This window comes from Propithecus coquereli, unplaced genomic scaffold, assembly GCF_000956105.1.
Source record: "Propithecus coquereli isolate 6110/MARCELLA unplaced genomic scaffold, Pcoq_1.0 Scaffold186, whole genome shotgun sequence".
NCBI classification, from domain to species: domain Eukaryota; kingdom Metazoa; phylum Chordata; class Mammalia; order Primates; family Indriidae; genus Propithecus; species Propithecus coquereli.
In genome coordinates this window covers 1,736,441-1,762,696 of record NW_012143412.1, presented here as the reverse complement: position 1 = coordinate 1,762,696, position 26,256 = coordinate 1,736,441, and the positions used below count along the sequence as shown (strand labels likewise).

The following is a 26,256-nucleotide window of genomic DNA, read 5'->3' as shown; positions in this document are numbered from 1 at the left end:
CCAATCCATGAGAATGGTATGGTTTTCCATCCTTTTACGTCCTCTGCTATTTCCTTCCTCAGTTTTCATACTTCTCCCTATAGAGGTCTTTCACCTTCTCAGTTAAATATATTCCTAGGTATTTTATTTTATTTTTTTGTTGCTATTGTGAAAGGTATTGAGTCTTTGATTTGGTTCTCAGTCTGGTTGTTGTTGGTGTACATAAATGATATTGATTTATGTACATTGATTTTTGTAACCTGAGACTTTGCTGAACTTACTTATCAATTTCAGTAGTCTCTTGGTAGAATCTTTGGGGTTTTCTAGATATAAGATCATATTGTCAACAAAGAGCAATAGTTTGACCTCTTCTGAACCAGAGAAAACCCTGTATAGCTAAAGAAACCCTAAACAAAAAGAATAAATTGCAAGGCATCAATTTACCAGACTTCAACCTATACTACAAGGCTATAGTAACCCAAACAGCATGGCACTGGCACAAGAACAGAGACATAGACCAATGGAAAAGGACTGAGAACCCAGATGTAAAACCATCCTCATATAGCCATCTGATCTTTGACAAAGCAGACAAAAACATACACTAGGGAAAAGAATCCATATTCAATAAATGGTGCTGGGAAAATTGGATAGCCACATGTAGAAGATTGAAACAGGATCTGCACCTCTCCCCTCTCACAAAAATCAACTCACTATGGATAACAGACTTAAACCTAAGGCATGAAACCATAAGAATTTTAGAAAAAAATGTTGGAAAAACTCTTAAAGGCATCAGCCTAGGCAAAGAATTTATGAAGAAGACCCAAAAATAAATCATAGTAGCAACAAAAATAAATAAATTGGACCTGATCAAATTGAAAAGCTTCTGCACAGCCAAGGAAACTATCATTAGAGTGAATGGACAACCTACAGAAGGGGAGAAAATATCCGCATGCTATACATCTGATAAAGGGCTGATAACTAGAATCTATATAGAACTTAGGAAAATCAGCAAGAAAAAAATCAAACAATCCCATTAAAATGTGAGCAAAGGACATGAACACAAACTTTTCAAAGAAGACAGACTAATGGCCAACAAACATATGAAAGAATGCTCAACATCTCTAATCATCAGGGAAATGCAAATCAAAACCACAATGAGATATCACTTTACTCCAGTGAGATTGGCTGTTATCAAAAATACCCAAAACAACATTTTTTGAGTGTGGATGCAAAGAGTTAGGGACACTCATACCCTGCTGGTCAAACTGCAAATCAGTACAACCTCTATGAGAAATAATATGGAGACACCTCAAAGAACTCAGAGTAGAACTACCATTTGATCCAGCAATACCACTACTGGGTATTTACCAAAGGAAAAAAAGACATTCTGTAATAAAGACATCTGCACTTGAATGTTTATAGCCGTACAATTCACAGTTGCAAAGATGTGGAAACAACCCAAGTGCCCATCAATACATGAGTGGGTTAATAAAATGTGGTATATGTATACCATGGAGTTCTACTCAGCCATGAAAAACAATAGTTCCTCTTGTATAATCCTCGATGGAGCTGGAGCCATTCTTCTATGTGAAGTATCACAAAAATGGAAAAACAAGCACCACATGTACTCACCATTAAATTGGCACTAATTGATCAACACTTTTGTGCACATATGGAAGTAGCATTCATTGGGTGTTGGGCAAGTAGTAGAGGGGAGAGGGGATGGGTAAATTCACACCTGATGAGTTTGGTGAGCACTTTCTGGGGGGTGGACACATTTGAAGCTCTGCCTTGGTCATTGCAAAGGCAATATATGTAACCAAAATGTTTGTACCCCCATAATATTCAGAAATAAATAATAATAATAAAATAAAAGGCTCTTGGTGAATAATACTACTGTTTTAGAGTGAGAGAAAAGATATAATGTGTTGATCAGAAGCCAAGAGAAGGGGAAACACATAGCTAGAAGAAAGGTAAAAAAGAGAAAAAAAACTGACTTGAAAAGAAAAGAAGGGCAAAATTAAATATAAGGAGTACTTATAGAGATGAATGTTTCAGACCCCGTAATCAATTATAATCACTTTATGAATCCCTTTGCTCTTTTTCTATCTCCCTCCTCCTTTTCAGGGAGGATAGAGCTTCCGTGTCTACACAACCCCTCAGCCCATCCTCTGTTACTTATGTAGGAAGGTGGTTCATCAGCATGATAAGACTCAGAAATTAAGCTGAGATGATTATATTATCAGATAAAAGGCCTCCTTGAAATGCCTACACCTCCTTCTATGAAAAACTACAAGACAGCAGAGATCCACCAACCTGGCTTCAAGGTTGGAGCCAGGAACCATGATCTCCATACATCTCAGTGATCTTGATTATGAGGCACAACCTTTTAATGAAGCCAAAATGCAATCAGAGAGCAACCTAGTAAGGGGGAAGCTATCTTAGGTAACCATCAGAGACTGACTCTGTAGCCTGAATGGTGAACTAGTGGCTAAAGAAAGTATGCACTGTATCTCCCCTCCATGACATTATGTTCAACCAATGAAAAGGTTACTTTAAGTTTGGCAATTGACTATTCCAGTGAGTCCTTCCAGATGAGCTGTGGTATAATGGAAGTGTAACACTGACTTCCTGCCTTCTCAGATAAATCTTGCTTTTCCCCTGTCCAGACTAATCCCATGGCCCCTGCAAAGGCGATGGAATTAGGGAAAACATGGATGCCACTGTCAGTAGAATTGGGAAGGATAGAGGTCAGATAGTAAAGGGGTGATTAGCAGAGGAGGGGACTATTCCCAGGAGTCTCATGGCAATTTCAAACAGGTTAGTGGAACGGTAGATTTAAGAAAACAAAAGAATAGGAAAGAGGAACTTTTATTGTTTCATAGGCCAGAGAAGAGAAGAGATATGCACCCTTAATCTAATCTCACTCTACAACAACTTCAGTAAGAATACTTTATTATTTTTTCTTTCTTGGTATCAGACGTCTTTCAATATGTAACTTTTCTCTGTCTTGGTGCTTAGGCTTTTATCATATTTGGGCCCAAATGAACTCATTGACACATGTTTGTTTGTTGGCTTTTAGGGTGAGGCCCAACTTCTTCATTCTGCTCATGCCATGAATCTCTGTTTTACTTGACCTTGAACTTTATCTTGCACCATCTTGATATTCAGGGACCATCAAGCATAATAACCCAGAGAAGGTCTCTTGGGACTAATGACATCTCAATAAAGAGTTATAGGATGGTTTTCCTTTATTTGTCACAGAAAATAAATCTTGTTCTTTTTGTCTTAAAGTGTATTCTCATTTCATTTATCAAAGAAAGCAAGGAATGACATTAAATAAATTAAATGAAGCACAATTTGCCAATTGTCAATAATTTAGGCAAATGAGATTTCCCTAAATAGAAATTATCATCAGAAATATCCAGTGCAAGTGCCTTTCCCTTTCTCTTTCAAATTCAAGCTTGGTTTTTATCTAAGGCAGCACGAATGGCTCATTCATTCAACCAACATTAATATCTTGTATTTTAGACCCCTCTGGTAAATTAGATAGCTGTTGTCTCCGCCTTCTAGTGGGATATCAAATTATAAAGTCAAAGTTAGACAAATGACTACATTAACTCCTAGGAAGGAGGAAGCTGACAAGGTGCTGAGGTGGCTCATAAACCAAGGCCACCATTTTACACTAGATTCACAGGGAGAGGCTTCGTAGGAGCAGCAGATGGTCAGACTGAAGCTCGCCATGCCGAGCATGGGGGAGTGGCCAGATGGAATGTTCTACATGAAAGAAACAATATATGGCATATATTCCAAGCAGAAGCCTTAAAGGACAAAAGAGCATATTGTGTCTAATAAATGTAAAGGCAAAGAAGTACAGCTGAAACCTGATTGAGGCAGACAGCCTCGAGATGAGACTGGAGAGGTGAGACGTTTCAGATCATGCATCGAAGGCCACGATAAAAAATGTGATGAGGGAAGAGAGGGATGAATCCAATACATCACAGCAAACACTACCTCAGCCAGGTGATGATTCACATCATCAATCTTAAGTCATGCTGATAGCATGTACCCTTGATCTTTTGTGTGCTTCCGCCCCAAATCCCTGTAACTCCAATCTGACCATGAGAAAAAATTAGACAAACAAAATTGAGGAGCAATCTACAAAATATCTGGACAGTACTCTCAAAGCTGTCAAAGTCATCAAAACCAAGGAAAGTCTGAGAAACAGTGACAGTATCCAGGAGCCTAAGGAGAAAGACACGATGACTAAATTTACTGTGGTATCTGCGTGGGATTCCAGAGAAAGAACATCAGGTAAAAACTAAGGAAATCTGAATGAAGTATGAATTTTAATTAATAAAAATGTTTTAATATTGGTTAGTTGTGTCAAATACATTATAGGAATGCAAGAGCTTAACAACAGAGAAAACTAGAGGATGGGTATATGGGAATTGTCTATACTATTTCTGTAACTCTAAAACTATGCTAAAAATAAAGTTATTTTAAAAGAAATGAGTGCTAAGTTTCTGAACTTAGCAAATTAGTGGATGGTTGTGGTTGTGCCGTTTTCTTTTCTTTTTTATTGTTTTTCTTTTTCTTTTTTTTTTTTTTTTTCGGGACAGGGTCTCCCTCTGTTGCCTGAGCTACAGTGCAGTGGCATCATCACAGGTCACTGCAACCTCAAACTCCTGGCCTTAAGAGATCCTCCTTCCTTGGCCTCCCAAAGTGCTGGGATTACAGGCATGAACCACTATGCCCAGCTATTGTGTCATTTTCTGAGGTGAGAAAGAAAAGAGACAGAGTGGAATGGATATAAGAGGGGGGGCAACAAGTTTCAATTTTATATCTATATATAAAATTGGACTTTAATATGTACTTAATAAAAGTCAGTTTTGATTACTATAAACAGTGTCTTTGGATAGAACCATCAGTCAGAGGCTCCTTGTCTTGCGGAAACCCTGCATGCTCGTCAGGCTGGAACCCCCCCCCAAAACAGGGTTCTGTCACCCACTAGAGCACAACTCATGGTTTCTGGCTATCAGGATGAAAACAGTCTTCTGGGGATTTACGTTAGAACACTCCTGGTAAACAGGCTGTTTCTGTTCATGATCTTTCTGCCTCTGAGTCACAAGTTCTCACTATGGCAGAACATAGCAATTTTCTTTTCAGTACTGAACATTCTTTTGGGATTCTGCAAAGGAAAACTACTTAATTTGAAAGGTAGCCAAGGGTCACAGAATACTCTCTGTTGAGAAAGCTTTTTCCCTCAGAATATATGATCAATACATCAGTTATTGTGAGCTATACACAGAGCAGTGCATTGCTTTATGTTAGACGCAGTGATGTGAAAGAGTGTTAAGGTGACATCGTGGTTCCGATTCCATGTGCCCACACCTTTCCCTAGGTTGCATTTCAGCTACCTCCTTCCCAATCCATCTCAACAAGATACGAGTCAGAACTTCCAGAAGTCATGTTTAAGTGCAAACTACTAGAAATTTCTTAACTCTTCCCAAGATTAGGAATGTATTATCTCAATTTTGAAGGAATTTCTTTGATAATTTGGCAATAACCTTAAACTATGACCCCAGATTAGAAAAAAAACACAAAAAAATTAATTGTAATGTTCATGCTGTACATTGATGGAAAATAGGAATAGCTGGATTTGGTAATATATGCTATGGCTGGGAGAAATCTTTACTCCTCACTGGGAAATCCTAGTGAACTGAGGAGGCAGCCAAGGTCTCACGTCTGTGCTCTGTTATTTGCGAAATGTCTCTGGGTCCAACAGGAAGAAGTAAGTCTAGCAAGACAAGGAAAATGATTTTAAAATGTGTTCAACATAGAGAAAATAGCATCCCTGTTACTGTACTATATAGCTAAATAAGCCAAATAAATATAGTTAGAGGTTTTATCCAAACCTAAATCATTATAAGTAGGGATTGTAATTTTAGTACATTTCATGTTCCTAGCACATAGTGTTTACAAAATGTTTCCAAATTTATATCTTCTGTGAATAATCTTACAAAGTAAGACGTACAAGTATTGGAACTATCCATTTTAGAAATGAAGGAACTTCAGGATTGGGTGATGTCTTGAGGATCACCCTTTTTGGAAAAGTGGGGTGCACTTTAATTGGAAAAATTGATTTATATCCTGTTTTGTCTTATAATTGGAGTTGAGATTGGGCAACTTTAAATACTCTTATTCCTTGTTTGGAAATCAGTAATAACAAATACAAGATTGTAAAGGGAGCAACATATGCAAAAATGTGAAAGCAGTAAATGTTACACAGTATTAAAGGGTTATTCTCTTCCTTAGCTCAAGAACTCAAAGTCAAGTCACACTTGTGTAAGAAAAAGTGGTTGCCCCCCTTACCCCTAAAGCTACTCACAAAGAGCCAACCTTCAGTGAGGGCTGAGAACACAACCTCACCTGCCAGCCTTCCCTCAGAACACACATGTCCATCAACATTCAAGAGCAATGATTCTGAAGGAAATGAGGACAATACAAATTAGGCTATACAACAGAGAAGTTGTTTTCTGAACAGGTAATTACTGTTAATGAGAATAATCACACCAACATTTCTTTGCAGTTACTCAGTCACTGTATTGACAAGAATAACTATTATGATTTTCCCACTGGAGGAAATAAAGCAGGTCCTATGCCATGTTAAACTAAGGGAAACTGTGAGGCCTCAGACTCAGCGACAAAGAGTCTGAGCAGGAGATGCTAATCCTTCATTTCTTAAAATTCACTCCCTGCCACAGGGACCTTCTGTCCTGAAGGTTGAGTGCTGATGACTGGTGTGACTTGAAAAATGTTCTTCCTACCTCTTATATTTAATTCCTTTCTGAAAATCTGCTAAAATATTTCTTGGTGAATTCCCACAGCTTCCAACACTACAGGTCAACTGCTCACTTCAGGCTGAAGCAAGGATTAAATCACAGAGGTTCTCCGAAGGATCACATTTCTCCAAGCCCCAGTGCAGAGATGGGCAGGGAGGTATATGTTTAGCAGACATCACGGGGAAAAGTGGAATTCAGCTGCTATTTTAAGACAGTGAGGCCTTTCTTAGGGGCCCGTGGACTAAGCTATGACTTGGTTCTCTGCTTTGTGAGGAATGGCAGCTCCTAGGTAAAACTCGCCTGTTTAAATACAGCAGGGCAATGCCATGCATTTAGCAGAGACATGGCAAGGAAGAAAAAGAATGGGAATTATTAATTCAGCTCTGAAGAAAATGGACTCTATCACAAAGTCACAGAGAGCTCCTCTCAGGGCTCACAAAAGAAATCATGTGTTCCACCCTGAGGATTTAAAAATCTTACAGATCGGTCTCCTCCAGCTCTGCCTTCCCAAAGATTCCTGAGCTGAGTTGTCTCAACAAGTCAAGGATGGCCATCAAAGCACCTCTCAGGACAGAGAACATTTCCTTCCCGCATCTGTTTCTTCAAATATAAAATGGGGACACATTAGATCACAAGATATTTTCAAGTAAAATTTAAAAAAATAAAACACAAAAGGGGAACAGCTTCACAGATATTAACCAGCAGAGGCCTCTGTTTTTCCCAGTGGACACTTAGATTTCTCAGGAGGGAAACAGAATCATTCCTATGAGGCATAGTCCGTGACGTTTGGAGTTTCACAGTGAATTCTCAGTTTTTTGAGCATGAATCGATTCAAGAGAAAAGTTTGGAGTCATCACTCTCAATTTACTTCTCTGTAACTCAGAGGATTTATCACAGATGAGTTGCCAGTTAACTTTTATTGTACATCCAGGGCATTTCTGACAATGGCACAGTGGCATTTCTATGAGGAAGGATGGAAAACACAATAGGATGGGAGTTGGGTATTCTGCAGTCTCATTCAAGCTGTTACTTGGCAAGTCACGTGAGATCAATAATTCTAAATTTCCTCAATTTGTTATTACCACCTTTTTGGGATTTTTGTGAATATGAAGTGAGGTGATGGATATATTAATCTTTTGCAAATTGTTTAAGTTTTTTTAAACAAAGTATTATTTCTTAAAAACATATATTTTATTGCGTATATTAAGGCATCCAACATGATATTATAAGATATATATATGTATATAGTAAAATTGTTTCTATAGTGCAACAAATTAACATATCCATCATCTCACAGTCACCCATTCCTCCCCACACCCCATGGCAAGAGCAGCTATGATCTACTGATTTAGCTAAAATCCTGAGCACAATACACTGCTATTAACTATAGTCTTCATATTGTATGTTAGATCTTTTGACTTTTTCATCCTACATGTTTGCTACTTTGTATCCTTTGACCTACATCCAGCACAAAGACGAAGCGGTGGGAATGTGTTCTGAAACCTAAACTGAGACAACCCGTCCACTAGCTATGTTTATAAGACAGTGGGCTACAGAATTTATCAATTAGAACCACCACAGAAAGCCAAGTTTCCTTAATCCACATTACATGATGTCACATTGTGCTTCATCCATCTTGCTTAAATTCAACAAGAAATTAAACCTTGAAATGCACTGATGGCAAACATCTGTGAACCTTCTCAAAGAGGGGTCAGAAAATAATGGGATAAATTTTCTCCCTCCTTCAGGGCTTTGGGCACTTCCTTTAGTGTCCACAGAGGAATGGGTCTACTGTTCTACCCAAAGCCCGGACCATGTGAAGTTATGCATGGGGAGAAGTCTCAGAAGAGTAGAGAACTATCATTCTGTGTTTCATGACCCCACTCTAAGATAGGATACTATGATGTTGGCAGACATCATAAGCTAGATGTTGCCATTTGACCAATCTAACTAATCTTCTTTGCCATAATTCCATCTAATTTTTCTATTATCTCCTTGGTGAATTTCAAATGAAATAGAATGGTGTGAGGCATATGATTTAAATACAATAATTCCTTTTGATGAAAGATTTTGTTCGTTGTAGCCAACAGGATAAGTCTAGACCTTAGGAATGACATATTGACTTTTTCATAGTCTAGTCCATCCTATCTCTTCGGCTTTCCTTTCCATTTTCCCAAAGCCACTCTAGGCTGGAACTACTGAGAATAACATGCAGGACTCTGAATATTCCATTCTTATGCTTTGGTACATGCTGTACCCTCTTTTGGGAGGTCCTTCCTCCCCAATCAATCCAGTAAAACTCTATTCACCCTTTAATGCTTTATTAAACCAAGCTTCAGCTGGGTTAATTCCATCCTTTTCTGTGATTTCAGGAGTCCTAATGTGTCTGGTACCACCCACCTGTACATCGCGTATACTGACTTTCCTCACCTTATCTCCCAGGACAGACTGTAAGGGCTAGAATTTTATGATGACTCATCCTTCTATCCTAGATGTCTAGCAGAGTACCTGAATGTACCTAATTTTGTAGCAATAAATGTTGAAGAATAAATGAATAAACAAATATTTCTAGTGTATCAATACCTATCCTTTATGAAGCACTTACATGTGATTTCTTGACTGAAATCTGCAGGAAGATAAAAAAGTAAGCTTTAAAATGCAGAACAATACGATGAATATAATACTGACATCAATGATGGTTTCTCAGTTTTAAATATGGATAATGTCCTCTTTATGTGTATAATGTATGATATCTCTGGGATTTCAGTTACTTTTCCAGGAGCGGGTGAGGTTGAAGGGAGCTTCTGAGACCTGCTCACCTTTGCAAGCAAGCCATGCCCCAAATTTCTTTGGAATTTCTGAGGGTGTCACAGATCAAGAAAGTAGAGAATCTCTTAGGTCTTATTTATTTCTCTCTTTGCTTTATTGTTAAGGAGGCATCATAATGTGTCAAAGAATTGCCATCCCTGTCCAAATACTTTTTTCTTTGGGCCTATATGAAGATGAATGAGACATTTTCTAAAAAGCTAAAGGCAAATTAGCTTTCAGCCTCTCCAAATACTGTTTCTCTGAAAAACAAAGTCCCATCTGTCTTCTGATAGATTACTGGTACCAACTAATGGTGCCAGCTCATCTATAAGCTTGGGAAGCTCACATAGGAAAGACACAAAACAAACAAACATACAAACAAATGGATTTTCTGTGACTCATTGAAATGTTTCAATTTTAATTTTCAGTCTTCATTGAGTATGGAATTATCTTCTAACAAGTCAAAATAAGCAGCTTTATTGCCTGGCAAAACATCCTTTTTTAATTTTGCCACTGAGTATTCCCTAAAGAGAATACAGCATTTAAAACAAGGCTTCTGGCATGTTCTTTTATACTTCCCTGCCCTCTCAGCATTCCAAACGCCTCTTAAAATAGCTTTGCAAGTGCCTTCCCAACATTGCCCAAGAGCACATCACGTTCCCAGTGTAAGTGACAGTGGTCTGGGAAAGCATTCTATCACCTCATTGTAAATTTCTCTGGACCATGAAATACTCAGTGTCCCATACAACACCAATTCCTCAACTCACCACCAATTGCTTCTCCTGTCCACTTTCCTCTGATATAAAACAAAGCAAAAAGACACCCCTCCACACAAAAAAATGGGCATTTCATTTTGAAAACATTTGTGGCAAAGCTGATTACATTTATGGTTACCAAGACTTTAGAATGAAGTAATTTTCTATTTAGAGGAAAATATATTGGCAGAATTAGGAGAGATGACATCAAAATTCAGCTTTCCAATTTGTCTTTTCTCCTCACTCTAAAGATACTACATGGACAATTTTTGCAAATTTGGCAGTAGACATGACAACAGAGTTTCCTAATGACCTTATGAAATGGGAAAGCAGAATAAAGATTTTGATGTTGTTTTATGAAAGAGTTCACACATCATACTTCCTTTTGCTTTTTGAAGTTTTCGTACTTCTCCAGGTAACAAATACTTTGTGTAATTTATTTTCAATTGTTCTTGCTTATGCAATGTTAAAAGGCAAAGTTGATTTCTTTTTATAAGCATAAACATTATACATATATATATGTCCAAATAAATACTGCAAGGACTAATGAAAACCCTAATTATTTACAAGCAATTCAGTAGCAAAAATGACTAGATGATATTTCCAAAACCTCTGGAAAGGAGGAAAGTAGATCCTTTAGGGATAAGGGTAGTTCACTGAACCAGAGCTGATACTCATCTCGGACCCAGAAAACACACAATGACCGAGAAATGTTCTCACAGGTCGGCACCATGTCATCTCTGTTATTAAAGTTTTCACAGTCGCTCCTGTTTGAACCCAGCCTTTCCAACAAAAATCTTACCACTAAATCATGAGATCCATTTGTAAAACACCAGAGGAGAGATGGAAAAAGAATCAAAAGTCCCACACAGATGAGGCAGAGTAACAAGGGGGTTTTATAGCTTCAAGTCTTTATTAGAAGAAATTAAAATCTAGCATTAAAAAAAAATCACATAGAACATTTCATAGGGATAGTCATGGTAGGGTGATTAAATTGACAGTGGGTTAAGTATCAAGATGTTTAGACTCCAAATCCCAGTTCTGTCACCTCAGATCACAATCGTCCACATACTGTGATCTCCTTAACTAAAAAATAAAGGCATCAGACTAGATGACATTGAACACCCTACTAAATCCTTGAATCTATAAAGGTGGAGAAACTGAAGGTAAACTAACAGCGATAACACATTGCACATTGTCTCCAATGTGCAAATACTTCTCCACTACTTTATATTGCCAGATAATGCAGTACCCACTGGGAGACAACTGAACCTCAAGACGGGGAAAGATGTTGAAACCTCCTCTTTCTAAGCTCCCTAGGAAGTGGTTAAGGTCAGTGGAAGATACCCCTGCTAGAAAGCACACGTACGCTATAACTACTGAGGCTGCAGTGCTCTGTTGTAAGGCAATGCTAAGCCTTGTGAAAGAGAGGGGATGAAAGTGGGCATTTAAGTGCAGTACTTCTCCTTTCCCTATTGTTAGGTAACGACAGAGAGGGGAGCAGGTAGGAGGGATAAGTTCAGGAAGGAGCACAGTGTTATGAGCAAAATACATGGTCAGCAAATACTTGTTGAATGAATAAATAAAAGGACAAATAAATGAGTACTCCAATTTTATGACTAAGGCTAAGTAAGGGGTTTTTATGGCAAGTTATCCAGAATGGTGCTGAGTTTCATGATGCAAAATGATTCTTTGGTCAGATATCTTTTAGATAGGGTCAAGTAAAAAAGAGAAACTTTTACTAAATCTATACCTAACTTGAGAAAAAAAGCAATCGATTTAATTAATATGTGGTCTGTTACTGGCTAAAATTTCTTACAATGTGTAAAAACAAAACAAAAGTCATGTCCCTTTAAAAATTCATGTGTTTGTGATGAATTAGATTCAGCTTAAACAAAATAATGCTACCATATACCTACAAGGACAGCCCAGAGAAAATTTTGGTCAGGCTTAGATGGAATGTTGGTTTCAAAGATAAAAAATTTACCAGAAGAGAAGATTTATTTTCAAAGATAAAATTTACCTAGAAAGAGTTTCTTTGAGCTATTTCAGAAAAAAAAAATAACTTGGTATTATGAAATCAACAGAAGAAGCAGATTGGGGTAGTAGAAAACTTGGAACTCTTAGCATTCTGGTATTATAAATTATCATTAAATAGACACTTACTGAACTCTTTTATGTGCCAATAATAAAGGCAGGCATCAGATTCAAGGTGAGAAGAAGGAGAAGGAGAAAGAGGAGGGAGAGAAGGAAGAGGAGGAGGAGTAGAGGGGGAGACCTGGAAGGGAGGAGAGGGAGGATGGGGGAGGGGAGAACCCACATTCTGCCCTTATGGAGCAGGTTTCTTTAATGAAAGCAGAGAATATTAATGAGAACGTCATTGTGTAAAGGACTTGAATATAAGATATGGTATAAGATAAAGAGTAGGCCCAAGTTAAGGTGTTAAAAGTCAAGTTAAATAAGTGGATACTAATTAATACCTGCCCAGTGCAAAGCCCATGTTTAAATGGCTGGAATGAGTAGACCAATGTATCAAACAGTATTAGTTTTCCTAAAGGCAGAGAATAGTGAAAAGAGTACATACACCCCAGAGGAATACTAAACAAACTCCTAGGACTTCTCTGGCTTTCAAATAGAAATAAGAATACTCTGTCTGCTATTAGAAAAACAAATTAAGATTTTTGGTCTTTCATTTAAAGGTAAAATAAGGGTCAGTGTGGTCTTTCATAGAATAGTCTTTTATTTAGGTTTTCAACTATTTTTACTGAGCTTCGTCATGACCATGACTGCTGAAGCTTGGAACATCAATTGAGAAAGAAATGAAAAGAAACAGCTCTGCAATATCCTTCACTCCCCTCTTCTTAAATTTACAGGCTCAAGGAAGTAGAAGAGTTGCCAAAACTGGGTAAACAAACCATTTACATCCTTCAACAGAGAGGTGAAAAGTTTTTATTATCTGAATAACAGTGGTAAAATATAATTAAATAAAAATCGCAAGATGCCAAGTAACCATGCTCTTTTCTAAGTAATGAAATAGGGATAGGGTGGGTTAGAGAAGAAAAAGAGAGAATTAAAATATTCAGAACATGAGTCCTATGGCTATTTTTGGAAAGTTTCAAAATTTAAGAACATGGAAATACAAGATTAGAGAAAATCTAGTACAAAAATAAAATAACATAATATTAAAAAATTAAAAATAGTATTTCTCTAATGCTGCAGTCCCCAACCCCTGGGCCAGGGACCAGTACCAGTAGGTGTCCTGTTAGGAACTGGGCTGCACAGCAGGAGGTGAATAGTGGGCTCATCTGTATTTACAGCTGCTGCCCATCACTTGCATCACCACATAAGCTCCGCCTCCTGTCAGATCAGCAGCGGCATTGGATTCTCATAGGAGCCCGACCCTTACTGTAAACTGTGCATATGAGGGATCTAGGTTACGTGCTCCCTTTGAGATCATCTAATGCCTGATGATCTGAGGTGGAGCTGAGGCAGTGATGCTAGTGCTGGGGAGCAGCTGCAAATACAGATTATCATTAGCAGAGAGCTTTGACTGCACAATAAATGTAATGTGCTTGAATCATCCTGAAACCATCCCTACTCCCCCAGTCTATGGAAAAATTGTCTTCCATGAAACCAGTCCCTGGTGCCAAAAAGGTTGAGGACTGCTGCTCTAATGCATAAATAAAATTTGTCTTCAAGGAGCAAGGGTAAACATTTACTGATTTAATGAAAATCCAAAAGAAAAACTAATGCAATGGAATATTATTCATTGCTAAAAAGAAATCAACTATCAAGGCATGAAAAAATATGGAGGAATCTTAAATGAATATTACTAAGTGAAATAAGCCAGCCTGAAAATACTTCATATTATATGATTTCAACTATTTGACAGTCTGGAAAAGCCAAAACTATGGGGACAATAAAACAATCGGTGGTTGTTAGGAGTTGGGGGAAGGAAGGGAAAAATAGGCAGAGAACAGAGGATTTTTAGGGCACTGTAAATACTCTGCGTACTATAATGGTGGATACATGTCATCATCCACCTGTCCAAACCCACAGATGTACAATGCCAAATATGAACCCTAATGTAAACTGGGCTGTGTTGATGATGACATGTCAATGTACTTCATTGGGTGTTACAAATGTACTGCTCTGTTGGGGGATGTTGACAGTGAAGGAGGCCATGTGTTCACAGTGGCAGAGGGTATATGAGGATGCTCTGTACCTTCTGCTCAATTTTGCTGTGAATTTAAGACTGCTCTAAAAAATAAAGTCTATTAAAAATAGTGCAGCAGGAAAAGATGTCTTTCAATAATTATACATAATAACAGAAAAGAAGCAATTTGAATTTTAGGTAACTGACCTCTTGATAACAAGTTTCATTTTCAAATATATTAGAAAAGTAAAGTAAAAGCACATGGGAGTTTGGAAGAAATAATAATTTTAAAATGTAGCAAATGTTTGCTGCAAGTGTAATGAAATAAGTCACACCAATTTAGTTAAAAGAAGCAAACAGAAATGACCTTTAGAAAATCTGACCGGTATTTGGTGCAGGGATTTCCATGATCTGGATTCCCAAGTCTTAGGGAAATCACATCACGGATTTAGAGTCACCACCAATTATATCTGAAAATATCTCTCAGACACCAAGAGGTCTCAAAATATAGGACTAGGATCCATATCTATTAAATGAGAAGAGAGCAGGGCTGCCAATTATAGCCAACACTTTAGATTCAATGTCTAAAAAATAAGGGAATTAAACCAGACCTGAAAATATAACAAACCTTATGCACTAAAAAAAACTTACAGAAAAGCAGAAGCAATTAAGTACCTGAGGATTGGGAAATGGAAAAAAATGTCCAAGAGGACCACGGGAATTTGCATTGTGATAAAGAAGCTAAAATAAGCTAGTGAACATCAGAGGGGAGACATTTGGCAACTTTCCTTTCTTCCATGAAAACGACCCCTGGGATTTAATCTGAACACTTCAGTGACAGAAAGATGACATTTTATTTTGTTTGAATATGGAAACTTGCGGGAAAATAAATATGACCTCCTTTCTGTACCAATGCTAGTAAATAAAAATAATTTGAATTTTTAGTAAATTCTTACAGAGGTAGGAGCTGAGGAATCTGCTTATAAATGAGAAAAATTTAAAGAGGAATACTAAGGATGTGAATTTCCTGAAGAATGTGTTATGTAACTAACAAACTGCGAGGGAGAGGTGCAATTATCACTTTAATTAATTAGGGCCCTCTTATAGCTCCCTTGTGAAAGATAATCCTTGATTAAAAGTGTCAGTATGTAAAAATATTGACTGATATTGAAGTGTAAGAGTGTGAAATTTCAATTAATTGTAAAAAAAATCAGCTGGTATTATGGTGTACCAATAGACACTAATGATTCTCAGAAGACTTGGGACACATAAACAAATGTTTAGAGTTAACAATGGACATGTAAACAGGAGCAGAATTAATCTGCTGATGGTTTGTCCCTTAGAACATTTAGCTCCTCTGGCCTTTTGTGTGTGTCTCTGCAATGTAGAGGTTAATGTTAAGTAATATCAATCATTTTTCAGGGGAAGTGAATAGATGCTATGAAATAGAAACAGATCATGTAATAACATTTTACCAGCACCTTAATGTTTTCCTAGTCAACAGAAATGTTGCAACATATACACATTTTGTAAATATCCATAAAATCATATTTTCTGCCTTGGAAATTCCACACTTAGAAGACTTACTGAGACTCTTTTTACCTCTGTGCCTAGAAAGAGCTCCCAGGGGATTATGAAGGCTCAAACACTTTCAAATTTGAAGCCTATAAAATAGACTAAGCCAGGAGATCAGTAGCCATGACAAAGATTCTAAACCTCACCTGAGACTGATTCCTCTAATATAAACTCTGTTTACATGATTCCATTTTCCGAACACTCACTGGAAGTGAGACTTGCCTCTATTTCTTTTTCTTCCCTCTCTCTTTTTCCTTAGCTTTATCCATATTAGATGCCAGATAATATAATGGGATATCCTCTTAAAGAAGCTGCTTGTGGTATAGTAAAACAAAAGAAAAAAAATTAAAAACTGGTCTTTGAGATCAGATGTGGGATAGATGCCCAAAGCCACAAACTCACTCTTAGACCTAGAAGAAGTTATTTAGTGTGAATGAGCCACAATTCCTAGACTTAGAAAAAGTGACAAATATCTACCACATAGGGTTGGTGTGGGGTATGAAAAAATATCTGTGAAGAAATGGCACAGGTCCTAAATTTTGGTAAAGACTCAAAAAATAGCACCTGTCATTTCGTGGTTTTTGTTGTCATTATTATTGTCACAGAACTCATCCAAAATTGTGAAATTTCCCCTAACATTGAAACATCTAGTCATGGAAAATACCCAGTCATGTTCATTTTTAAATGAAAGCAAAAGGGGGACTCCTTGTTTACCTCTGAATGGCACCCACTTGCCAGAGACAATAGAAATTAAACCTACATCATCCAACACTCTTCCTGCCTTCAGTACCCCAGCAAACAGCACGAACTAAAAAGTCTATAACATTTAGGCTTACATGTGAAGACATAAATGCCCACTCTACTGATAAAATCTGATAAAAAAGTAATTTTGAGGATAAAACAAGAAAACAGTGGGAAACATGCTTTGTCTCTGGGGCCGCTCTTTATCTTCCCCATAAAATGAAACCAACTGCCCTGATGCTCTCCAAAGAACACAATTAAGTAGAATTTTCTTATCATGTCCTATTTTCATGCTGGTTATGGTAGAAGGCTCTTCCCTTTGTAACAGTGCCAAGGAAGGCACAGAGTATTAGCAAATCTTCATCATGTCCAACAATATGAAACTGTAAAAATTATTTTATTTCTTCTACCAATAAAATTAGTCTGCACTTAGCTTTTTAAAAAGTGAGAAAAAAATAGGCTTCAGGTAATTCTGTAGCTCCCCATCTTGTCCCTTCTGAAGAACTCCTTAGTAGTTAATTAAATAATCAGGAAATAAGAGGCTCATCTTCCTAAACTATTCCATCTCATTTATTGCCTTGGCATGAATAGAAAGGTAAGGAAAAGCTTCTTTGCTTTATTAAGGCAAAATAACCATCAGCATGACTAAGGGTGAACAATAACATCAGGAAAAATCATTGTAACTTTCTTATTCCTAGAGGAGGTATTATATCAGTTTGTTACTTAGGATCATCATAGTGTAACAACATTTTGCAACAGTAACAGTGAAATGTATCCCCATTAACACTTAAGACAATTGCCTCACACTCACTAACTCCTCCACTAGGGCTGGGAGAGAGGAAGAGGAGGAAGTCTAGGTGCTTTGTCCAGCTAGATTAGTAATGAAAAAGACAGGACATCAGATGGAAGAGTATGCAGAGGAGCTTTGCAATCATACAGATATATATGGTTTGAGACAATACTAAGGAAAATGAGAGGAATCATAGTAGGAAAAAAATGAAACAAGGCATAAGAAAGAAATCAAGTACTAATTTCTTAAATGGCCAGAACTGATTTAATTCTAAGGGGATAAGGTATGCAGATGGGATACCGTGCCCCATCTAAACAAACAGGTATCTTGCTTTTGCTTAAATTGAAAGAGATGCTTCTTTACCTATGGCTGTCCTGCTGAATTGTTATTCAACACTCACTCTAGAATTTGCCAAGGAAATAAAAAAGTCTCTGGGCCACAACTAAGCTCTCAGTCTGGGCTTTAATGGCCCACATAGGAGTAGAAAACTCATCTGTTAATATTGGCAGCAATGTTTCAGTTGAGCATCCTATCTTTTTTCCTCTTTGATGCCTTTTAAATTTCAATTCATCAATCTGTTATTATTTAAATTGTAGTCCTCTGATTACCTATTTCAGTGCCACATGAGGTGCTTGTTAAAAATCTAGACTCCTGGTCCTTACTCTCAACCTGCTGACTCAAAATCTTTACAAGAGGAAGAAAGTATTTTTGATATGCAGCTTGTGAATTAATCTCTTATTTTAAATGACTTCTTAGGAGATAGTAGTTGTTTAACTAACTCAGAATCTTGTCCTTCAAGGCGCTATACCTACTGACTATTGACAAAGTTGGTCCAGTTCTGCTAAGAGGTCAACATTCAAGGGTTTATAGGATTCTCAGCCTTAGAAAAGAGAGGTTCTGCTTTTCTGAGTCTAATAAATATAGCTTCAAAAGACCACCCTGCTACCACACTTTTTGTGATTCATCTTCACCAATCTCAAAAATGTAGACCTTCATCCTTGTTGTTGCTGTGGTCATTCATTGCCTATGTGATACAATTTGAATTTAAACCAGTGTTTACCCTATGAAGATGCCTATAGCTCCTTTGATATAATTAAATGGAAAGGGTACTATGTATATTTATGGGGTTATACATTATCTATGCAAAAAATTGAGTAAAAAGAAAATTAGCTGTTAAAAAATAAGCTCTGTACTGCTAACACATTTTAAATGTATATTGACATCATTTATTAAAATATGGCCGCCATTCTCACCTCATCTGTGTCCCTAACAAGTTCTAGTTTTTACTATACAACTAGCACCAGGTAAAATCGTCCAAGTTGCCTAGCATTTTTACAAGTTAATCCTTTTGTAAATAATTCAATTTAATATCTAGGAAAACAATTCAGCCAAACCCATAGAGCTCTTTAAAATAGGAACATCCATATCTTCACCTTCCAAAACACATTGTTGTGAATATTAAGTGCCGGCAATGTCATTATTATTATATGGATTATGCACATGAAAATAACAAGCATGTACTGAGCACCCAGTGTATACCAGGCAGTGTGGCTAGCTGGCTGTGGGAAATTAAATGAAATAGAAGATGTAAAATATTCATCAAATTAATCATATCATATCATAGCTTTTCTTAGTTATTATTATTTTGTAGATGGCTAGAGCATACGTATGATACTTGTCATTGCTTGTTGGTAGTATAATAACAATAAATTCCATAAAGAGGAAGAGGAAGATGAAGAGGAAGAGGAGGAAAATAAAGAGAAAATAGATACGCGGGCTAACATTTATTTAGCATGTACTCTGCACCAGTCATGGCACTAAGATATTTATATGCATTCTCTCCTTGCGCAGTGGGGGAATGAAGGAAGGGCTGTGACAGAGATAGCCGGCAAATGGTTGTGGTCAGTTATGGAAACTTTCATGTGGGTCTGATTTCAGGAAATAAGAGGGTTTATCCTAGACCGTTGAGAAACACTGAAGAATTTTTAGCAAGAGAATGACATGTTCAGATTTGCATTTTAGAAAGGTCACTTTGGTAGTGTGAGGAGTAGATCGTACTAGAGAAAGACTGGAGAGTGGGAAACGAGTTGGAAACACACGGCTCTGGTGATAGTTCATGTGAGAGGTGCTAAAGGTCTGAAAATATGTGTGGATAGAGGGAGGGGGTGGATTCCAGGGAAGCCTCTGAGACAGACCTAATTTGATGTGGTGATGATTAGGGGCAGCAGTAGAATTTGGAATAAGGAAGAAAGAAGGCATATTGACAGCATATCTATCTCACTCCAAGTTTGTCATGGAATTAGTGATATTAGTGATTGATAATAATGTGCACATTGATACGATTCACTCAGTCACGTAGAGTAAGAGTAAAACTTCCAAGTTTCTCACCTAATAAATATTTCTTTCTGTGTATCTCTCTCTCTTTCTCTCTCTCTCTCTCTCTGGATATGTTATGTGTGTGTGTGCGTGTGTGTGTGTGTGTGTGTGTGTATACATATATATACATACACATACATTCAGCAAGAAAAAAAAAATGTTTCCATTCTAAAGAGAGAAGACTTCCATTTAGAAGTCTTAAAGACCTAAACACACATCATATTCTATTGGATTCTCCTCACAGGGATATCTCAATGACATCTCTTTGTCTTGCATAGAAACATTTTCACGACAATGTTAAATATATAGGAGTATAAATATCCTCCCCCAACCCTTGCCATAACTTTCTAGAACTCTACATAGTAACTAGTACTTAACATGCCCAGACAACAGATGTCTTCCACTAACCTCTTTGCTAAAAAATATAATAATTCAAAATCTTTCTCATTTAAGTCCATTTGAATTTGTAATTGAAATTGAAATTCTCCCTAAGCTTTAAAAAGGATATCCTTGTTCTATCCAAACTAATGTGCTTCCCGTTACTGAACACCAGAGGGCATCTTTCAGTGAAAGCCTGGATTTAGGAGGGAAGGGGGGAAAGGATAGAGACAGAGGGAGAGAGAGAGAGTGAAGGAATTTCATTACTAATGAAAGAAACTGATTTTTTAGTGTGCACCCTTATCTACCATGAAACATTACCATGGTAACAGCACCAGTTAAGATGATTGTATATTTAGGTCATAGTATAAAAGAAGGAGCTTGAACATGTGGGGAAAAAAGGAAATAAAGTAAGACAAGAATATATAAAGAGTGGAATGAGGCAAACCAACTGGAATTTACCTCATTCTTTGCTAATAGCAGTTCACAAAATAACATTACACCTTTCAAAGCAAATGCAGATAATAAATTCTAATTAAAATTAAATGCAGCCATTGAAATTCAGATCCTAAGTGCCAACAATCTTATAGAGACAGAGGAACTCATTTAGCATAGCAAAATGAAGAGATAGCTAGACTTGAAGTTGGGATGGGGGTGATTTTATGCAGTTTTTGTTGAGCTGTGTGACCTTGGAAAAGTCTCTTCATTCACTTCCTAACATGAGTTAAACTGGATGATATCAAAATTATCTTTTATTCTTTTGCATCAGACAAAAAAATATCTATTTAGTGATGTCTCAGTATAGGTGGAAATGGCATCTGCCAAAATGTCAAGCAATTTTGGTGGCCTTCTTTTCCTCTGCCAGAGGCAATCACTGACTAAATAGATCAAGCATTTTGTGCCAACTAAAAACCTAGTCAGCACTGAATCGTCTTTGTTTAGGGTGTAGGAGATCCAGTAAGAATATGCAAAGTTGACTTAAACAGATGGGGAACACATCATTAAACTCTGAGCATCACTGTTTTGTTTTTCCCAAACACAGGGAAAACAAGTGCCATGACTATTTATAGAGAGCCAATTGATACAGAGTAAGAGCAAAGACCCTGGAGTGCAACAGGCTTGTGTTTGAAGTCAGGAGTCACAACTTACCAGCTTTACGATCTTGGGTCATCACCAGACCCCTCTGAATGCTGGTTTCATCCTCTGTAAAATCAGGAAAATAACATCTGCTTCATAGGATTGTTGCAGTGATAAAATGAGAAAATCGATTAATCTATTAACTCATTCAACAAATATTTAATAAGTTCCTGGATGTGCCTGACACTGTCTTAAACAGTGAAGATAAAACACTGAAAAATGAGATAATATAATACATGTAAGTGCTTAGAATAGTGACAGGGACTTAGAACACACTTGGTGAAAATACCTGTCCGAAAAAATGTGACCTGCTTCCCCTTTCCCACACAAAACACACACCACCACCTCCACCTGGCCCAGGTGAATTTGGGATATGCAATCAGTACACTAGCACTGATAACCCTTAATGAAAGAAGTTCCAACGCCTGCTCAATGAACCAAAGGTGAACGTAGTGGATGCAGATGACAAGAAATGGAAGCCAGTTTTAAATAGTCACAAAGAGGAAATTCATTGCATTTGATACATAGGAATCCACTCAGAAATATGTCAGAGAGAGCCTACATCATAAAATATCGGCCCCAGTTTAAATGATGAAAACTAGTCCTTCACGGGAACTCTGTGACAAAAGATTTCTGTCTCTGTCCTATTGAGTAAAGTGAAGAAAGTTTAAGATAGGATTAAGAATGGAGTTTGGGTGATCACGTGAAGATAATTCCTGACAGGCATTCTCTCACATGCACACCTAAACAAAGGCTGCCATAAGTGATGGAGTTGAACCTTAGCACTGTTATTGGCATACCCACAGATTCTTGCCATTTTTTCTTTCTGTCCCATTCCCTCTTCATTTCCCTTTTATTCTAATTTCTCCTCTTCTTCCTCTTGTGCACCTGCTTTAACTTTATTCATTGCTGTGGGTCAGAGAGACGTGTGACTCCTAATTAGCCAGCTTAGTCTCCATTGAAGTCAGCATCATTAATGTTTTCTGTGACTTCCCTACTATCCGGCAGGCCAGGACTACTGTTGTTTTCTTTGGACCTCTAAAGCTACCCATCCCTCTTTTGCCCTTGGACCTAGGGTCTCGCTGCTCTGAAATTGAAATTGGAAAATTGTCCAATAAACATGCATCCAGCTGCCTGACTTTGAGGACTGTCTGGGCAATGAAGAGGTTAGGGTCACATTAAGAGCAATGTCTTCTTGTTTTTTTTTTTTTTTTTTTTTTTTTTAATGTGAAGACAGCAATCTCAGCCCCTTCCCCAAATTGAGAAACTGTGGGGACTCACTTCAAAGAAACTTTTACCTGTGTTCGAACTGCTAGTCTCTTTCACATCTGTCTCTGAAGTCAGTTGAGAACTGCAGACATATTCTTGTTTTCTCTTATACGTGAACTATGAAAGCACTATTCAAATCCACCTATTTTCTCACTCCAGTTTTCCTCCAGCCACCCTCAGGCACATTTACAAAAATGAACACGCCTCTTTATTTTATAGGAAGATAAAGCATCTATCAGGTAGCCTACCCTGAATTTTGGGTCTCAGGACTTTCCCCCATTCCCATGCCACCTCTTCACTAGCTTTAAAACAGTAAACTGATTTGGCTGGAGTTTCCACACCTTCTTAGGGGCAGGTTACATTTTCTTAAGTTTTAATTGCCATTATTGTTTAGCCAAGAAAAGCAAAGAGAGTCAATGAGAAGTTGCTTATCCATTGTATTGCCACAACTGGAACACATTATAATAATAATAATAACAATAAAAAGTCATCTGGCATCAACTTGTTACTTCTTCAGTCCTTAGCTGCCAAGCCTGCAAAGCTGTGACATTGTTGGCACAAATTTCTTCCATCCATTTGACAAGTCTCAAAAGTCCATTATCTGAATTACAGCCTAATACAGTTCCCAGCATGAAACTGTCTCTCTGCCAAGTCTACTGGTTTTGCTTCTATGATCATCAGTGCCTTTGTTGTTATTGCCCTGACATGACACAAGTATGCCTAATTGCGGTTTCTACTGAAGTGTATCATCAGCTCTACTATTTGCTTATCAATGAAAATGCACACACATATATATATTTTCTACCATATTTTATGCATATTTACCAGTTGCCAGCAAAACACAACGTGCGCGGCCCTTGCCACACGATGCCTGATTCCTTACTCTGGAGTTTAGGAGCCTGTTCGCTTCGAGAGCCCTCCCAATCCAGAGAGGCCAGAACTGGCTGGAGTGAAGGGAGGTGCTAGCCCACCTCAGCACCGGCCATCGGACTTGGACTTCCCTGGACAGGCCTGCAGGTCGGCTCCGGTGGGGACACCTGGGTGGGGCGGGGACAGCGGCCTGCAGCGCCTCAGGCCGGAGCTCCCAAGGCTCCCCACAGCCCGAGCGCAGAGGGGCTCTTTCCCCCAGAGGCTCCCCCACCTCGTCCCCAATCCCAATTCCAGTTCTTCATAGGCCTTTCGGGTCGCCCCAGGGTTTCTCCCTGGAGTCTAGGCTGACTCTCCTCTCTGCCAGCGGAGCCCTCTGCCGGCCCTGGGCTGTGGCGGTGACCGTGGTGGTGGCCACAGGCGCCCGGGCTGTCGGGCGGGGGCTGCGCGCCGGAGCGCTGGCGGGTGTGTAGCAAAGCGTGGGGACGTGTGTGTCTGTGTGTGTGTCTGTGTGTGTGTGTGTGTGTGTGTATGTTTCTGGCTGCGTGTACCGAGGGACGGACAAATCACAAGGCTGCCACACACCCAGTGCCACCCAGCGCTAAGAAAAGAGCAGGAAAAGCAAAACAAACAAAAGGGAACAGAAGAAAGGGAAATAGAAAGACAAAGTGGGGGGTTCCAGAGCTTGAGGACTGGGAGGCGCCGCGCCTCTGGTGGGCTCGCCGCGCCCGGGCAGACAGACTTGGAGTCCCGGGTGGCCGCAGTCACCGACGTGCTGTGGCGGTGAACCGCCATAAGGACACTGGAGGGCGACTTGGGTGGGAAGTCAGCGGGCAGCTCTGCTTGCCTCACGAGTTTACCTCCCTTTTTCTGCCTTCCTCCCGCCTCTCCGCACCGAGTGACTCTTCCCGCGGGTGTTTCCACACATGCAAGAGCCTTGGTATCACGGCCAGGGACTGGCGGGTCGGTGGACCCTCCCTTGGACGATTCTGTGGCTCAGAACAGCCTCGAGGACGGCGACGGGCAGGAAGATAGAGAAAGACATGCGGCCGCTGAGGGGGGATGGACGCAAAGGGTGTGCCTGTTTGTGTCAATAATTCTGGGGCATTATCCCCTCTCTTAGGCGAACCTCCACTTATCCCGTGGGGGGCACCCCGGCGGGGCCAGGCAGAGCGCACCGGTGGAATTTCTGCGGGTTCTACCCGGCGCCGGGTTGGACTGCACCTTGCGGCTTCCGAGAGCTACAAGTTAGTGGCTATTGCCGAGATCCACAGATGCCGGCAGCGAGACACAGTGGGGCGTGGGGAGCAGTCCCCTGTTTATGACCCTGAGGCCCGGCGGGTGGCTCAGAACCCGCCGTGAGTTGGCTGCCGGTGAAGCCCAGGCACAGTCTGGGACCTCACTTCAGTCTGGGACTGGGATCCAGTCCCCCAGCCACAGCGGACGGCCGACCTCGTGCGTGCGCAGAGCTGACATAGGACGGGGTTGCAGAAGGCTTCCCTCCCCTCTGTCCTGGGACCCCTTTCCCGTTCTTTCCCTCTCTGCTCCTCGGCCGTGGTCCAGGGACCGCAATGCCAAACCTCCCTTCAGCGCCAGAGGACGGCGCGGAGCCGGCGCGGGTCGGGCCTCCACCCCAGGTTCACAGAAGACATGGTCAGACCCCAGTGAGGAAGGAGCCTGAGGGGCGGGAGAGGCGAAGCTCTCCTGTCTTCTCCGTGACGGCGCCTGCAATGGGGGTCTGCAGGGGGGTAGGTGACAGTGGACGGGAGGGAGGACTGGAAGAGGGAGCGATGCCCGCCCAGCGCGGTTCCCGGGCTGCCTTCCCCACATTCCGCTGGACTCGGTGACCTGCGGAATCGCACCCCCGCCCTGCACTGTGCCTCATTCGCCCTTTCCTTCCAGACGGCCATCGCCGCCCTCAGCCCTCCAAAGTTTCCGTTTGAGAACGTGCACAGGTGGACGACCTCTCTCCAGTTCGCCCAAGCCCCGACCCCGGGTTCAGGAGATTGGGAGAGACCCCACCTTGCCTGAGCTCCTGGCGCCGGCGAGCGGAGAGCCGAGCAGCGCGGTGCTCTTACCTGCCGCCGGTCGAGCTGCAGTTGCCTCCGCTGCCCGCGCTCTGGTGGAGGCTGGCAGACGCGAGGCTCCCGGGTTCAGGGCCGAAGCCCCCGGGCGCAATGTGCGCACCGCTCAGAGTCCGAAGCCCGCAGCCGGCTCGCTTTCTCCCTTGATCTTGCAAGAGAAAAGGAACAGATTAGTTGGTGCCGCGACACTGGAAGGGTGGGGCGGGGGAGGCGGGGAGAGAGCGGACCCAAAGGCTTTGGGCGAGAGCTGCGGGGCTGGAGCGCGCTCAAGCAGAGTCGCTCACCCAGCACCCGTCCCACCATTTGGCCAGCCTGGGACCTGATCCTGGTTTAGACTGGAGTTAAATTGTTGCTGCCCCCGCCCTCCACACAGAGCCATCAAAGGAAAAGCAAACAAGACTTTCAAACCTGGCTTTCATGAAGAGTCTGGAGATCAAAATAGAACCCAGACCTGGATGCACTGGCGAGCAGGGCTGGACTCATTTCTTCACCAAAG

At 40.0% G+C, this 26,256-nt stretch overlaps 1 protein-coding gene across 2 annotated transcripts in view; it reads right to left on the bottom strand.

Annotated features, from left to right (window-relative positions):
- Positions 1 to 25,932, bottom strand: part of CHRM2 (cholinergic receptor, muscarinic 2) — a 133,156-nt gene extending 107,224 nt beyond the window's left edge. The window contains exon 1 of one of the 2 annotated variants that reach the window (XM_012642766.1): positions 25,755 to 25,932. The gene's annotated coding sequence lies outside the window, so the exon portion shown is untranslated. The remainder of the gene's footprint in view (positions 1 to 25,754) is intronic. The other variant, XM_012642765.1, reaches the window with a different exon arrangement.
- Positions 25,933 to 26,256: the final 324 nt, after the last annotated feature.